The sequence below is a fragment of the Serinus canaria genome, chromosome 1, assembly GCF_022539315.1.
Source record: "Serinus canaria isolate serCan28SL12 chromosome 1, serCan2020, whole genome shotgun sequence".
Classification (NCBI taxonomy): Eukaryota; Metazoa; Chordata; class Aves; order Passeriformes; family Fringillidae; genus Serinus; species Serinus canaria.
Window position 1 is genome coordinate 83,608,507 of NC_066313.1, and position 14,619 is coordinate 83,623,125.

At 38.0% G+C, this 14,619-nt stretch overlaps 1 protein-coding gene across 9 annotated transcripts in view; it reads right to left on the reverse strand.

Annotated features, from left to right (window-relative positions):
- INPP4A (inositol polyphosphate-4-phosphatase type I A) overlaps positions 1–14,619 on the reverse strand; it is a 110,584-nt gene that overhangs the window by 88,410 nt on the left and 7,555 nt on the right. The window contains exon 1 of one of the 9 annotated variants that reach the window (XM_050975602.1): positions 4,496–4,514. The exons of 6 other annotated variants lie outside the window; for them this stretch is intronic. The gene's annotated coding sequence lies outside the window, so the exon portion shown is untranslated. Of the gene's footprint in view, positions 1–1,681; positions 1,701–4,495; positions 4,515–14,619 lie in introns of those variants that run through there. 2 more of the 9 variants (XM_050975627.1, XM_050975624.1) reach the window with 2 other exon arrangements.

Sequence of the window (14,619 nt, forward strand, 5' to 3'; positions counted from 1 at the left end):
ATTCACTTTTGCAAGTTGAGGATTTCAAAAATTCATTAAATCATTTTAGAGACAAAGAAGACTAACAGAAAAAACCTGGCTATAAACACAAAACCACCAGTACAAGTCAACAAGAGTCACAAAGACAGGTAGCATGAAAATACTTCATCAATTGCTATATTCCAAAATAGCATTAATTTTTGTTAATTTCTTTTGAGAAAAACATTCTAATAAGCCTCCATGCAAGGCCTTCTGAAACAGACTACAGTAGATTAACATTTGCTGATTATATGAAAGGTGAACAGAGACAGCAAGCTGAGCAAAGAGGAAAAACTATGTGATCCACACCCATAACTCTGGAAGGAATCTTAAAATACACAGGCAGTAATTCAATGTTACACCCGTAGTTAAGATGGGAAAGGAAACAGAAACATTAAAATGAAGGACAAGTAAAAGCTATCCTCACATTAAACCAGTTTCAAAAGTATGGGTGTCTTTTTTTTTTACAGTGGGTCTAAAATAAGGTAAGATTTAAGCAGCACCTGTTTTGGGCAGAGTTTCTAAATAATCTGCCTTTTTTAGGAATTCATATAATAGACTGAAACCACACAAATACTGGCTAAACACTATTTCAAAAGAACTCGATGCTTTGTCAGCTACATATAAATAAGACAAAAATTTATTTTTATAGACTATAATAGGTAGTCAACACAAGTATTTTTCTTCTACAAAAATAGAGCTTATTTCTTCAACCTGCTCCCTCCCCCCAAGAGAGAAACTGAAGCAATCAGCATGAAACTAGTAGCAATCAGCACCTATATAAGTAAGTGAAAAGGAAATAATAATTTTTTACTTGCATAGAAAAGAAATCCACACAGGAAAGCAACATATTTATAGTACCTTACTTCTGATCTTTTAGTTTGTTTGCTTTTAAGAAAAGGCTTTTCAGTTCTATTACTCCAATGTGCAAACTCCTGTAATTTAGACACTAAAAAGATGAAATAGTTAGAGTTAAGTTTTTCATTGAAAAATGTCCCATTAAGGAAAAAAAAAAAGGAAAAGTGGGAATTCAAAATACTTCATTAAAGAAACAAATCTATTTATTCCTCCTACAGATGCAGCCTGCTAAATAGGAATAAAGGAATAAGTACAGAAGCTAAAAAGTCATGCCTTAAAATTCTGCAATGCCTCTGTCACTTCAATAGGTTGGAAATGACTACAATTCATGCTACCCCTTATATGCAATGTGGAGGATGAATAGACTCTGTTAACAAGAATGTCCAGGAGAGTCAGAAAATGCACTCTATTCTCTACTTTCTCAGCAAGAAGACAGGCAGAGTGCAATTCAGAGCACCTAAGCTAGGCAGGAGCTATGTTACTAACTTAGATTCTGTCAGGAATCACCTCTATAAAGGCAATTCTTTCCCTCTAAAACCACTGAGAGAATGAAGTCTGCTGGTGCTAATATGACCCCAATAAGGCCTACCAACAAATAAAAAATTCCCCAGAAGATCTACAGAAAGCTGCAGTGGATTAAGTCAAATAGCTATCCACTAGAAGCAGAGCTCAAAATAGAACATGGATGGGAAGAATCTCTGGTGAGATTTTGTACAAGATAATATAAGAAACCGAGGAAATGTCAGAGCAGGGGAATGTCAGCAAGGCAAAGATCAATGTTACCATCAACAGGATACACACCAACCTGAGAGCAGTTCTTAGCATATGGTGTTGAAAGGAGAGAAGTCAATAGCACTGTGGTGGCTCACTAATCAGCCAAACTGGTTTAGAGAGCAGGAAATAGCAAAGTGATGGCAAAAGTGCACAGCAAGTCATCTTAGGGGAAAGCGTGGCTGGGCAGGAAAAACAGCACAGTTAACTCTGATGGAGAAAGATGCAAAGAGGTGGATTCAGGACAGGAGGAACTCAGGCAGAGACAGGCACACATTTCCCCAGGCAAGAGTGAGCTGACTGCTTGACAGGCTGCTCAGAATAAAGAGAGATGCTTGGGGAAGTTGTGACAGTAAAGGGAGAGAGAGGAGACAAAAGGACCTGGGAAGAGATCATCAGGAAAGCTGCATGGAAGTATTATTTGGCAACAAAAACAATGTTTGCTAATTGTCTGTTGGAAAAGACCCAAACTTTTTCAGGTCTGTCTCTTGTTTTGAATTTAGGCAGAAGTTAATTATATGAATTTAGGCTGTAGTTAACTTTGTTCCTTGACAGCATCAAGGCCTCTTCCACTGACACGGCTGTATAGAAACTGCAGAGAGCTTTTCACCATGAAGAGCTCAATAGGCTTCAGTCTGAAAAAAGGTCCATTTACAACTTCTGATGAACACAGCACTTCCAGTAAGTTTGGGTCTGACTGTCAGGAAACCAAGTGAGACACTAAACCAATAAAGCTTTATTTAGTCAGAGGCTTCAAAAGTAACTCCCTTCCTTGTTCAAGGGGACTAACCATTTACCATGAGGCAACAGCTTACACCAAAGCAGTGCTACGTCACATGAAGTATTTAAGGTGACACTTAGCCTCTTTAATGCAATAAAGGCAATAATACTGACTTCAAGAGAAAGAAATACCATGCAAGTTTGCAGTGCTTCAGTCAGAAACTCCTGGCTGGGCATTAAGCAATCCTCAAAGGTTTGGCTCCTGAAGCTGTAAAATGGAGTTTTGCAAGTCCCCCAGGATTTCTGAGCGTGCTGGAGCACAGTTACATAAACCACATGACAGGCTGAGCTTGGATGCTGTTTTGGACCACCCATCCCTGAAACTCCTGGCCTTTTGGCTTGTGACAGAAATACTCTTTTAGTGTCAGCACAGCTTTCTCCAAGTGTCGCTTTGCAGATTGGCACCAGTGCCATTTTTCAGAATTGTGTGGTACCAACAAAAAAGCCAACAAGAAGAAAAATATCAGTTACTCTAAAAGAACTGCTGTGCAGAGCCTCCACATGATATTCTACTGCGTGGGCTTCAGGCCTGGAAAGGTACTGTAGCAGGTGTGGCTTCTAATACTGCAGAAGCCACATAGAAAAAGGAAAAAATGGTACTGCAAGTTAAACCTTTCCATGATACTCTATCAACCCTGAAATCTATAAGAAATCCACCTGTAGTAGTTACCTTTTATTGTCCTCCTTAAGACCACACTAGTTTCTGTACTTTGAGCAGCTAGTTAGTACAGGGTCTTCTTGAAGAGCTGGATGTCAAATATAGGAGGAAGGGGTAACTAATAGGATTGCTTTTTTACCTCTTGGAAGTTGTAGGGGCTGCTCATCCTTTTTTCTCCAAAAACTTCTCTCATTAGTTTTCATTACTACCTCTGCTACTCATCAGTTTTCTCTAAGTACAAGAAACACTGCAGGAAGATGTTAAAAACGTAGATACATAGTAATACAGGCAGTAGTACCATAGTACTCCAGTCTTAGCCTAGTTTCTAGAAACGAAAGACATTAACAGATGAACTACAGGACAAATCTGGCTTAAATGCAGCACAGTGGAGAATAACAGCACCAGCAGAATGAAATACTGTCTTTAGCTCAGATAACACTCAACATACCTCAATTTGTGTACCAAAGTACACCAACCCTAGTTTTTCAAAATAGCATAAAATTAATCCCAGCAAGACATGGGGGATAGCATCCTTAGTATTCAATTTGGGAGAGCAACTAAGAGCAGCTGGTGCAGAGCAGCATGTCTTCAAGCTAATCTCTAAACTGTTATCAAGTCCCAGAGTTCTCCTGCTATCATCTGCAAGCATAAAAATGAGACAATTCAGGAAATTATTGTTAGTCCTTTTTCCCTTTCGTCAGTCTTTTAAGCCTGAGAGCTAACAGCTCTTCTAAGAAAGAAAAAGAAAAAAAACCCAAACAAAATAATTTTTGATATAAGTAATTAGGCTAGTAGGTCTTCTTTTAGACAGAGATTACCCAGTTAAACACCCACAAATTTTTCCAACTCCTAGGTATTTTTTATCCCATTGCCTGTTTGAACAAACACAATATAATCTATTTTTGCACTATATAATTGCCATGGGTACTAAAGAATGAGACTTGTGCACTTGGGGCTAATTAAAGGTAATGTCAACACTTATGCAACATGCACCATAATCAAGCACTTACCTTTCTTTGCAGGTGAAAACACTAAATTAGCTAGTTTTTGTAGTAATTTTGTTCTGTTTCCTCGAGTCTATATCTTTTGTCACCCTTCGAATTATTAAAACAGTCCTGCCACAAAATCATTGAGAGTGAATTATCTGCTTGAAAAATAACCCTACAGACAGGTGTAATTTTTAAAGTAGGAATAGTTTTCTCCTGGCATTCTTTTAAGCAACATAAAATTTGTAACTCTTGCAACTGTTGTATCTAAACAACATAAAAGAAGTAACTCTTGTATTTATGAGAAATCCTTTAATATATTTCTCAAAAAATGTCACTTAGGACGTGAAGCTACATAGATAATAAAACTTGAATTTCTATAAGTTCAGGAAATACTTTAAGAGGACAGTACAGAGATACCTACCCATCTTACTGCACATCCTCATCCACATCTGGCTCAATGCTGCATGGAGAGACCGAAGATCAAACCACGGAAAAGCACATTTTGCAAAGAAAATTAAGGTAGAAAAACACCTTAGGATTAAACTACTACAAGAAATGTAAGGTACACAGGATACACCCTCTGTTATTATGTTGCCCCAAGGCCGGGGCAGAGTCAGAAGTTTTAAAGCATCTGTGGATGTATATAGTGTATCAGGAATTATAAACTCTGTGATATTCAGTGTTTTCCTCAAATTCCCAATTGCTAACATTGCAAGACTAGGCAAAAGTCTCAGATCTGACTCTTAAAATTAAGTAACAATCACTGCAAATCTCTACTCTTTTGTGTTTTAGCAGAGGGAACTTTGAAGACCTGAACCTCCAAAGTTCAAGTGTAAGAACACTGTTACAAGGACTTCCACCTCAGGGTTATTTGAAACCTCATCAATGTTTACAACTAGCTTGAATAATGAGTTTTGACCACTGGCAGGGTAGCTGCACCCAACTGCAGTCGCTTGGACTGGAACACTGCAGAAATACTTAGACCAGGTTCAAGTAGCAAAAAGAAGGATGCAGGTCGGCACAAAAGACAAAAAAAGAGTAAGCTGGTTCCCTCCATATGGACAGTACTATTCTCTCAAAAGAACAGCACCAAAGTGAGACTTTCCACTAAAAAGACAAAGGCATCTTCTGTCCATTGCTACATTACAGGGTACTCTCTACTCAATTATGCCTTCCCTATGCCTCTGTAGCCATACATCCACAAGCAAAGCAGCAAAGCCACTTCCCCATCTCCCTCTAGTAACTCCTTTCAATTTGTATTTTAAAAAGCTCAAGGACAAAGTAGTTTTGCCTATGGTTATAGGTAATTTCTTTAACAGAAGTTATTTAAAACACCGATTCCAGTCAGATAATTAACTTCCTGTTCTGCAAGTAACTTCACCAGTGCCAGGGTAACTTAGCACAAGAAAGACACCAAGGCTCCACTTCAAGCTGCTTTCAATATGTAAGATTGGGTGACAAACAGGAAGAAGTCAGTTTCCCAAGGTGTGAGTTTTGTGCCTCTGAGCACAGGAAGAGCAGAAAGCCAGCACGTTATCAGTCATGAGTGTCTCAGATGTCTTGTGCAAACCTGTCCCCTTTAGAACTAAAACTGCTGGGAAGCACTGATCAATAACTATATGTAACTCTGAACTGCTTCACTTTGTGTAAGGCTGAAGTAATCCATCTAGAGTGAATAAAAAACCCCAGGGAATCTTTGGGGACATAAGCACATCCAAAGGAGAGATCAGCAAAACCTAACACATCTGTGATCCACATTTCTGGGGGTTCTTCATAGGTATAAGCAGAAGTGACAGCAAAACATCAACTCTAAAATATAAACTACTTGAGAAACCCTTCTTAGCAACTGTTTCCTTGTTTCATGCCTAATACAGAAAACCACTTTAAGTATTCTAGTGATACAATTAAAAGCTCTAAGAAAATGAAAGTATTAAACTTTGCAGAGACCTCAGGTTCCTCTGACTAAACCTGTTGCCTTCAAATAGCAAACCCCAAGTCCCAAATGAAATCTGTTGGTGCTTTAGACCTCATCTTGCCTCTGGCTCACAACTGTTATCCCCATAACCCTTCAGCAGAATGAACTAATAGATCACATTATTTCTCACCTCTTTGCTACAAGACATTCTAACATGCCTACCTGTAGAAGCCTCAGCAAGTCAGTTCAACCTAGACTGGTGTTAGTTACACCAGTAAAACCCACAGAAAAAACAATCTGAGCCAGCCCTTCACTCCCATCCTACTTCCAACAGCAGGCTCATGTCTCAGTGTGCAGACAACTGGGCTGAAGCCCAGACAAATATAAGTGCACTTACAAAAGCCTTGATAAAAACACTAGTGCTGATGCAAACAAGCACATCCTGTTTCAGCTCATTTCCACCAGTTACCTAGAAAACTCTTAACTTTGCTTAAAGTATGTTTAATTACATTAATTAGTCATTTCTCAGTTCCAAAGGTTTGCAAAGTAGAAAGGAGACAGCAGTTAAAGCTGTGCTTTTCTGTTCCTCAAAGAAACAACAGGCAGACACCTGAACTCACACCTCTAAGAGCTAAACCTTTCATGATTTGTTGATGAACCAGAACATGACACCATTGATTTAAAAGGAATTACTTTTTTCATCTAAAACTATTAGATACTATTAGAGTTAAGTAGTATTTCTGTTTTCTGTACATTGCTTACTACCTTTCCTCATGTCAGCTTGTCCTATTTCTCCTGCTACAAAAATGTACAGATTTTTTTTCTTTCTATGATTCTATGATCTATCTCCAGTCTGTATGACTTCCACAGAAATAAAGGTTTGATCCAACACCCACTGATGTCAGAGGAAGAGACAAGTCAGACCAAAAAGAGAGGAAAACAGCCAGAACGTAAAAGGTCTGTTCTGACCAATTTAGTGTCTGGCTTTCACAGTTTTTAACGACACCAAGTGCCAAGAACAAAGAATTCCTCAGCAGGAGTCCTGGCAGGTATTATAAGCAAAGATGATGGGTTTGTGTAGTCTTCATTCTCAGTGTACTTATGTGAAATACAAAGCTGTGTTTCGAGTCAGGTACCTACAGGCAACATGTGTATTTGTGATTGTAATATGTGTGGAAACCAACCATGGGACAGTTATAAACATGAATTCTAATAATAACTGAGAAAAGTAAAGCATGGAAGAAGGCCTTTGAACCTATCCTTTGTTTGCAATTAACCTTTATAAGTCTTAAGTTGATTCAGGAGCATTTGAATTAAAGCTTTAAGGATGTTGTTTTTTTGACATGAACTTTCTGCTAGCAGTTAAGCCTTAAAGTGTTTTGCAATAATAACCTTTTGGAGTATAATTTTAGAATATTGTGTGTAGTAAGGATCTTTTGAAACTATAGCTTTAGAATATATGAAAAGGAAACATGCAGCTTGAGAAAGGAAGATGAACATCAACTCAAGGATTAATAGTTTCGACCAAGGGAAGCTGGACATCACTGTTATGAGATTTATAGTCCTTGCAATCAAAAGGTGGACCCACATCTGGAGATTGGATCTCACCATCTGGGAGACTTCTTCCTTCTTTAAGAAACCGAACCACCACCACCTGGGATACTCCTTTTTCTGAGATACATCCTGAGAAAAACTATATCACAATAGTGTATAGAATTGTGACATAAAAACTTGGAATAGAAACTGCTGAGAAAGCTTATGAGTACCCCTACAAATCCCTGTAAGCCCCAACTATTGGTGTGCAGTTGGAGGGAAAACTGCCCCCACTGGACCCAGTGCTGTATGGCTCATACTTTACCATATTAATTAATAAATGGATTGCTGCTTGAATATTGGCCAAGTCAAGCTTCTTTTTTATAACACTTATCATCATGAACTCCATTTGCACATTGCAATCTATTTATTCTCCTGCAACAGAACAGAACTCGAAATTATTTTTTAAAGGGAAAAATCCCCCAAACCTCAGAAAAATATTACATCTTTTCATCCTATCTTCCATTACCTACAAAAGTTTCTGTTGATCATAGTTACCTGAATACACACCCTCTACAGCCAAATTTAAGAGTCACTGTGCATTTGGAACTGAAATGTATATGTAAGTTTTCATATTTGCAGATATTTCTCACCTACATATATGACAAACACCTTTTTCTGAGCAGAAAAACATCTACAGATGTCTCACATCTCTCCATGCCCATAGCAAAAAAAACCAAAAACAAACGTATGTTTAAATAATTTTATCTTTACAATCTGTCATTAGGTCAAATTGAAAGAGAAAAGTAGCCAATACATTTAAAAGAAAAAAACCACATAATATTTTCATTGGCCTTTTCATTGTTTTTGGAGAGCTCCTGAAGAACGCACTATGTAAGAGACAGCTATCAATGGTATTCTATTTCTCTGAAATGAGAAGCTAATTTCAAGGGGAGCAACAATTCTGTCCAGCAAAATAATTTACCATCAAGAGTTGTTTCTGTTTTTAGACTTTGTTTTCCTTTTTTTAGACTTTGTTTTCCTTGAGCAATAAGTAAGCACTGATTTTAATTTCTCAAGCATTAAGAAAATTCTTCATCTCAAAGCCTACATCCACCCTGCCTGGGAAGAACACATACTTTTTTCCAAAGCAACATCATTGTTGACAGCACTGTCACAACCAGCAACTGCATTACACTTCACATCTGTCTGGGTTCTGTCCACCCACGGCCACTCACCCCTTCTACCAGCAATTCCTTGGACAAAACCAACGACAACAAAGAAAAGCAAAGCCTGCAGATTCTAAACCAGGTGGTGACTTGTACCAAAACATAAACAAAAGCACCCCAAAACCTAAAGAATTATTTGTGAAGTTTCTGCTTAAACTGTTTCTTGGGATATTCTAAAAGGACTGCAATTCTCAGCAGTCAACAGCCACATTTAGCCTCCTATGTCACCCTCCTGTGAGTTGTGTTGCATTTTTCCCCCACAATGCAAGCAGCCATAAATAGATGTGGGAATCCAAAAATATTAAATTAGTTTTGTGGAATTTGTTTTCTTTACTTAAAAAGGATGATGGTTAAAAGAAAGAAAAAAAAAATCACATCATACAGTGCAATACCTTTAATTACATTTAGAATTCTCTAGGGAAAAGAAAGATCTGAGCAAATTCACCATCTGAAACAAAACCCAGAGTTTTACAGCACACCAAAATAAAACCACACAGAAATACAGAGCTTTCCCAAAGTCAAAGCACAGGATGTATGTTTACTTTATGCAGCAGCAATTACTGTACACAACAGACATTACTGTCACTTCTGATAAGTAGATATCACAGCATGGCACTCCAGATCCCAGCTACAAATTACTATGGGGAACAAAATACATGAGAAGTTTCTTCTTCTACATGTCCAAAAACATAAAAATGGCTCTACCTAAGCTACACCAGCAGTTCCCTTGTTGCCCTGCCTTGGCCCATTTGTGTTGGTAAAAACTATCTTTTGCAATCACATCTAGATAACCATTGCTACTGACTCACAGAAGCACATTAGTAAAGTGGGATTTATGCCATCTTTTTTTTTTCAGTCAAGACTAATTCAAATGATTTGGCAACACTGCAAACACAATTCAGCATCTCTGGCACTGTTTAGAAAACTGTGATCACAGCTTCACATGTATTAAGACAGGTGGTCATCTGCAAAATTCCATGCTGATGCATCCAAAGAACAGATATCCAGCCAGCCATTTGAACTATGGGTAAAAAGGATGGGTGGGAAAAGAAGATAAGATCCAACAGGGTACGATTAAGCATATACCCTGTTTCTGAGAGGCTAAAATTCCAGCACTAAAAATAGACACTGTGTAATGCCATCTCAAGTGTTGCCTTTTACATTAACAACAAATTAAAAACTAAGACTTCAACAAAAATATAGAAGACAACTGATTTTTATACAAAAATACCTTCTTACAACTATAATTATTATATAAAAATAATTATTTAAATGTGTTATTGAACTGCAACAGTGTTTCTCCCCCACCCTCCTCTCTCCTTTCAACTTTGCCTGAAATCAGTTCTCCAATGACAGCAGCAAATCCACTTTGCTTCAGGCATTCTTCTGGCACCAAGAAATGGAGGCAGGGTATCAAGTTAATTAGGAGCATGATATTAAAAGCTGTGTTATCAGCAAATGGAAGGTGCAGACAGCAGCAGATTTTCTGTGACTCTTTATGAGAGAACTTGTCTCCACTTCCATCTGAAAGTCAACATCCAGTGCTCTGAATATGGAAATTCAGTTAAAGCCTGGAGGTCAAACAGCAAGAGATTTCAGATTCAAGCAGTTATAAGAGAGAAGTTCCAGCTCCAACAGGTAGACTGCTGAGCTACATGGGGCTATGCCTTCATTTGTAAGATTTTTACACAGTTGTTAGCAAATCCTTTCCAGAGGAACAATAGGCCAGTCAGCCTGACAGTGCAAACAAATGACAGGATCTTATTTCCAAAGCCTTCCAATGTGTTGCATGTCCATCTCATCACCACCATTTCTAGTAAAAATCATCTTAATGGGGACATCACAGACCTCCCACTTCAGCTTAATGCCCTTCCTGTTCATGAAGGAGACTGAATCCCTACTACTCACCTTACCACATTTGCTCATTATGTCTGTAATTTCAAGGATTTCCACACTAATCATTACTGCCAGGAACACCCCTCTTGAGCCTAAACTCTGCCTTCATTTCCACCCCTCCTAGCACCCAACGCTGAGTGCTGCAGAGGAATTCAGTATCTGATAAATGCAATGTCATACACACTCATCAGTACCAAAATATCACTTTCAAGCGTGAACACAACAGGAGGTCTCTGGGAAGGGACATTTTTAGCATTTCAACCACACAGACACAGAGTAACAGGTCTAAACAGCATATGGTAGAGTTTCTTTGTGTAAAAATCAGATAGAAAAGAGCAGAATGTGCCTGAAAGGTAACATGGAAAATGGTGTTAGCTGGGCTGCCAGAAAAAGACAAGAGTTATCAACTGTGCTGGTATTTTGGTAAATATAAGCACATTCTACATACATACAGAGGTGCAGTTGCTTTTTCTCCCTGAAAATTTCACTTAATCTTATTGAAGAATATTCAAATAAATTCCAAAAAAAATGTAAAACAACCCAACAAAACTATGCAATGTAGGAAGGAAACATGTAGCTTTATTATCTTCCTTTTCAACCGATCCACCCATTATCTTACTCACAGTGCCTGGTCTCAGCCATGTTCAATACAACTTTTAGGAGAAAACCAGGTCTACACCCAGATTATTTCCAGCCACACACAACACAACAGGAGAACACAAATATATCCTGCACCATTCTATTATTCCACTCTTGTCAGCAAACCATAATTTCAGATAAATGCAAGACGCTATTAGAAAGTCCCTCCACTAAACAAAGCAAACTAAACAAAAAAAAAAAAAACAAAACCAAAAAAAAAAAACAAGGCTTTTTTATCGGTTACCCACCTGCCCACTGCATTTAAACACTGTTAACCAAACCCTTCCTACACACACACACCCATTCACCTTGTAAAAGGGTACAACAGCTGTTCAAAGGCAAACAGGGAGGCAGGTGATGGGATAGGGAAGTGGACTGACTTCCATTAGCCAGCTTGGGAAGGCTCAGCCTTTGGGAAGGTCAGCAAACAGCTCTTCAGAGACAGAGACTGACTAGAACCACCTCTCATGCTGCCCGGTCTCCAGGAGGATAGAATTGTTTATTTCCTATGGGATGTTACTCAACTTTGGTTCAGTAGGAAGCAAAAAAATCCTTTATAGTCCATATGCCAGGGTACTCAGAGCTACCTGACAGGAAAGATTACAAGCCAACATTTTAGTAATGCATCAAACTTCCAGCTTCAACACAAACTTCCAGCCACAAGTGTTTCACCTTGACAAACAGCCTTACAAAGCACCCTCTCAGAAATAAAAAGCTGCTCATTTAGACCATAAGAATAGAAAGTGGTATGTATCTTGCAGCTGATGGAAACAGCAAAGATGAGATCCAGAATGCAGAGTTACTGACAATATAACAAACCATTTCCTTGATATCAATGTCTCATTGAAGACATAGTCAACTATCAACCATAGCTTTATTTTTAAGTCATCTTTCTTCCTCTCTGGAAATTAATTACATTTGCATACTTCCTTCTACCCACAGGGTAGCCATTAAAGAAGTTTTCATATTAGCAATCATCCTCACTAAAATCAAAGTAGCTGAGAATATTTTTGGATAACCATGTAAACTGAAATATTATTTTTATACGCATCAGCTAAAATTAATGGTTTTCTTTGATTTAGGTATCTATAGTAGTCAGCGTGGGAACCTCATGCTTCACTTCTAAGTTTTCTTTCTTCCTTTTATGCTTTAGTGAGCTGGTTTTGAAAGTAGAGCAAATTCTTATCACTTAAAATTTCTACACAGGCTCTGTACTGGACCTTCTAATTTGCACAGTACCTTGAAGGTACTCTTTTAAAGCACTATTTCAGTATTTTTAAAATTTATTGTGCACAGAGCTGCTTCTCCTTTCATTTTCTTTCTGAGAAATGTAATTCTCCCAACTTCTAAACTTTTGTGTACTTTCACTTTCTGACTGCTAATTCTGTTAATTCCTAGTACCAAAATTCTCTCAGAGTTCATAGTTCCCCTTCCATTATTTTTCTTTTTTTAATCTTTTTTAGAGGGTTGTTTTGGTAATTTTTTTTTCATTTTCAAGTCTTCCTTCTTCCAACTCCTTATGTTCTCCTGATCTTCAACCACAATTCTAGAGTGTCTTGCATTATCTCCTTCTCAGCAATATCATCAAAATGACAGCTAAATTATATTTTCCCTATATTATCCATAAACTAACATCAAGGTCTTTTAAAGTCGGTGAGCCTAGAACTGATACATAATCCTGCCAAACTTTCTCAGGCAGACCATGCCTCTCAACTTGTGCTCTGCAAGTACCCTTGCTGTTCAGGCATATATCTCTTGCCACCTTCACAGCTTCCCTGTTTCAACTGATCCAAATTCTAGTCTAATTCCAATGTGGAATCATGACTGTAGCAATGACGAAAAAGGGGTCATTGAAAAAGAAAAATCCCCTTTTCCATCTACTTATAGAAGTAACACTTTTCCCTTCTACTTATAAAAGTAAGACTTTTATTTTCTTTTTTTTATTCCCAAGCTCTTGCAACATTTTAGGTAAACTGAAGCTTGCCTCCTTCCAGGGCCACACAACATTACTCCCTCTAGAGGAATAAATCTTCAAGGTTTCCCTAACCAGGATGCTAAACAACAAACAAACAAACAAAACAAACAACAAAAAAGGCAAGAAAATAGATGTTTTTTTTAGCTCTTCTTGGTTCCTCTAATCCTCAGATCACACCATTTATTTTTAATTATTATTAGTTATACCAACTGTTCACACACTCTAATTTATAAATCTCAGCAGCAGGTCTCAGATGGGAAGTATCAGACCAAGGGGAGTAAGGCACTGCCACAACATTGCTCCCTCCACATCATTTTCCTTGGCACTACCCATGTGCTGGGAACCTTAGCCTGCTCCATTTAGGGTTAGGGTTACCCTTAGGGTTATGGCTGAGAAAACCACAAAGCCTACAGATCCAAGAACAGTGGAATTACAAAAGGCATGTCAAGTGGAGATCTCCATTAAATACAGTAAAATAGCATGCTGTGTGTCACCTGAAATTCTGCTATTCCTGAAACTCCCCTTGACTGACTGTATTTTGCTGTGTTTTCTTTTTATAGAATATACAATCTTCTGGTCATAAAAGATTGCTTGCTTCCAGCTTGAAAGCCTCTTGGGAACACAGAACTGTAACCTGCCATTCATATATTAAGTACAGAACATTTCAAAACACCATGACACAGCAATTACAAAGTGAGAACTTGAGATAAAATTAACAAGGCTTTTTTCCATATCCATCTCTAGATCAAGTGAAGCTGTAAATCCGTAGCTCATGCTGGATGTCTGTGTCTCTAGCACTGCTAGCACAGCCACTAGTATTTCTAGCAGAAATACAGTTCTTACTGTTACTTCTTGGAAAGGGTAATTTCACTAAAATACAGACTAGGTCAAACTAACAGGAACACGTATTCTTGGGTAATCTGTTCTTGCCAAAAGAAACATATTGTAGAAATATTCAATCAGAGCATATGTAGTTTTCTCAAGTCTTACAAACTTTGTAAGATGAAGTTTGTCTATTACTAGAAATAAAACACTCTAAGTAACAACTTAGAGTGCTAACAGCTTTGATGGCAGCAACCATACATTTTGGGTTATTGCTCAACAAATGTTTCCTCATGGTTGTTTGAGAAAAGGTACATTGCTTGGGAAGAGAAAGGGATTTTCTAGACAACAAAGCAAAGGTGCACTTCAACATTTCCACTATTCTTACCTAAAGGGGAAGAGAAGGAAAATCTCTGTTTACAGTGAAAGCAGTTCCTCCTTAACACAAGATTTCCCCTATTTTTCTAATGGCCAAGTCACTTAAATGCCATCACTAGTCCCACACTATTTTAAAAACCTCTTATATGCATGTCAAA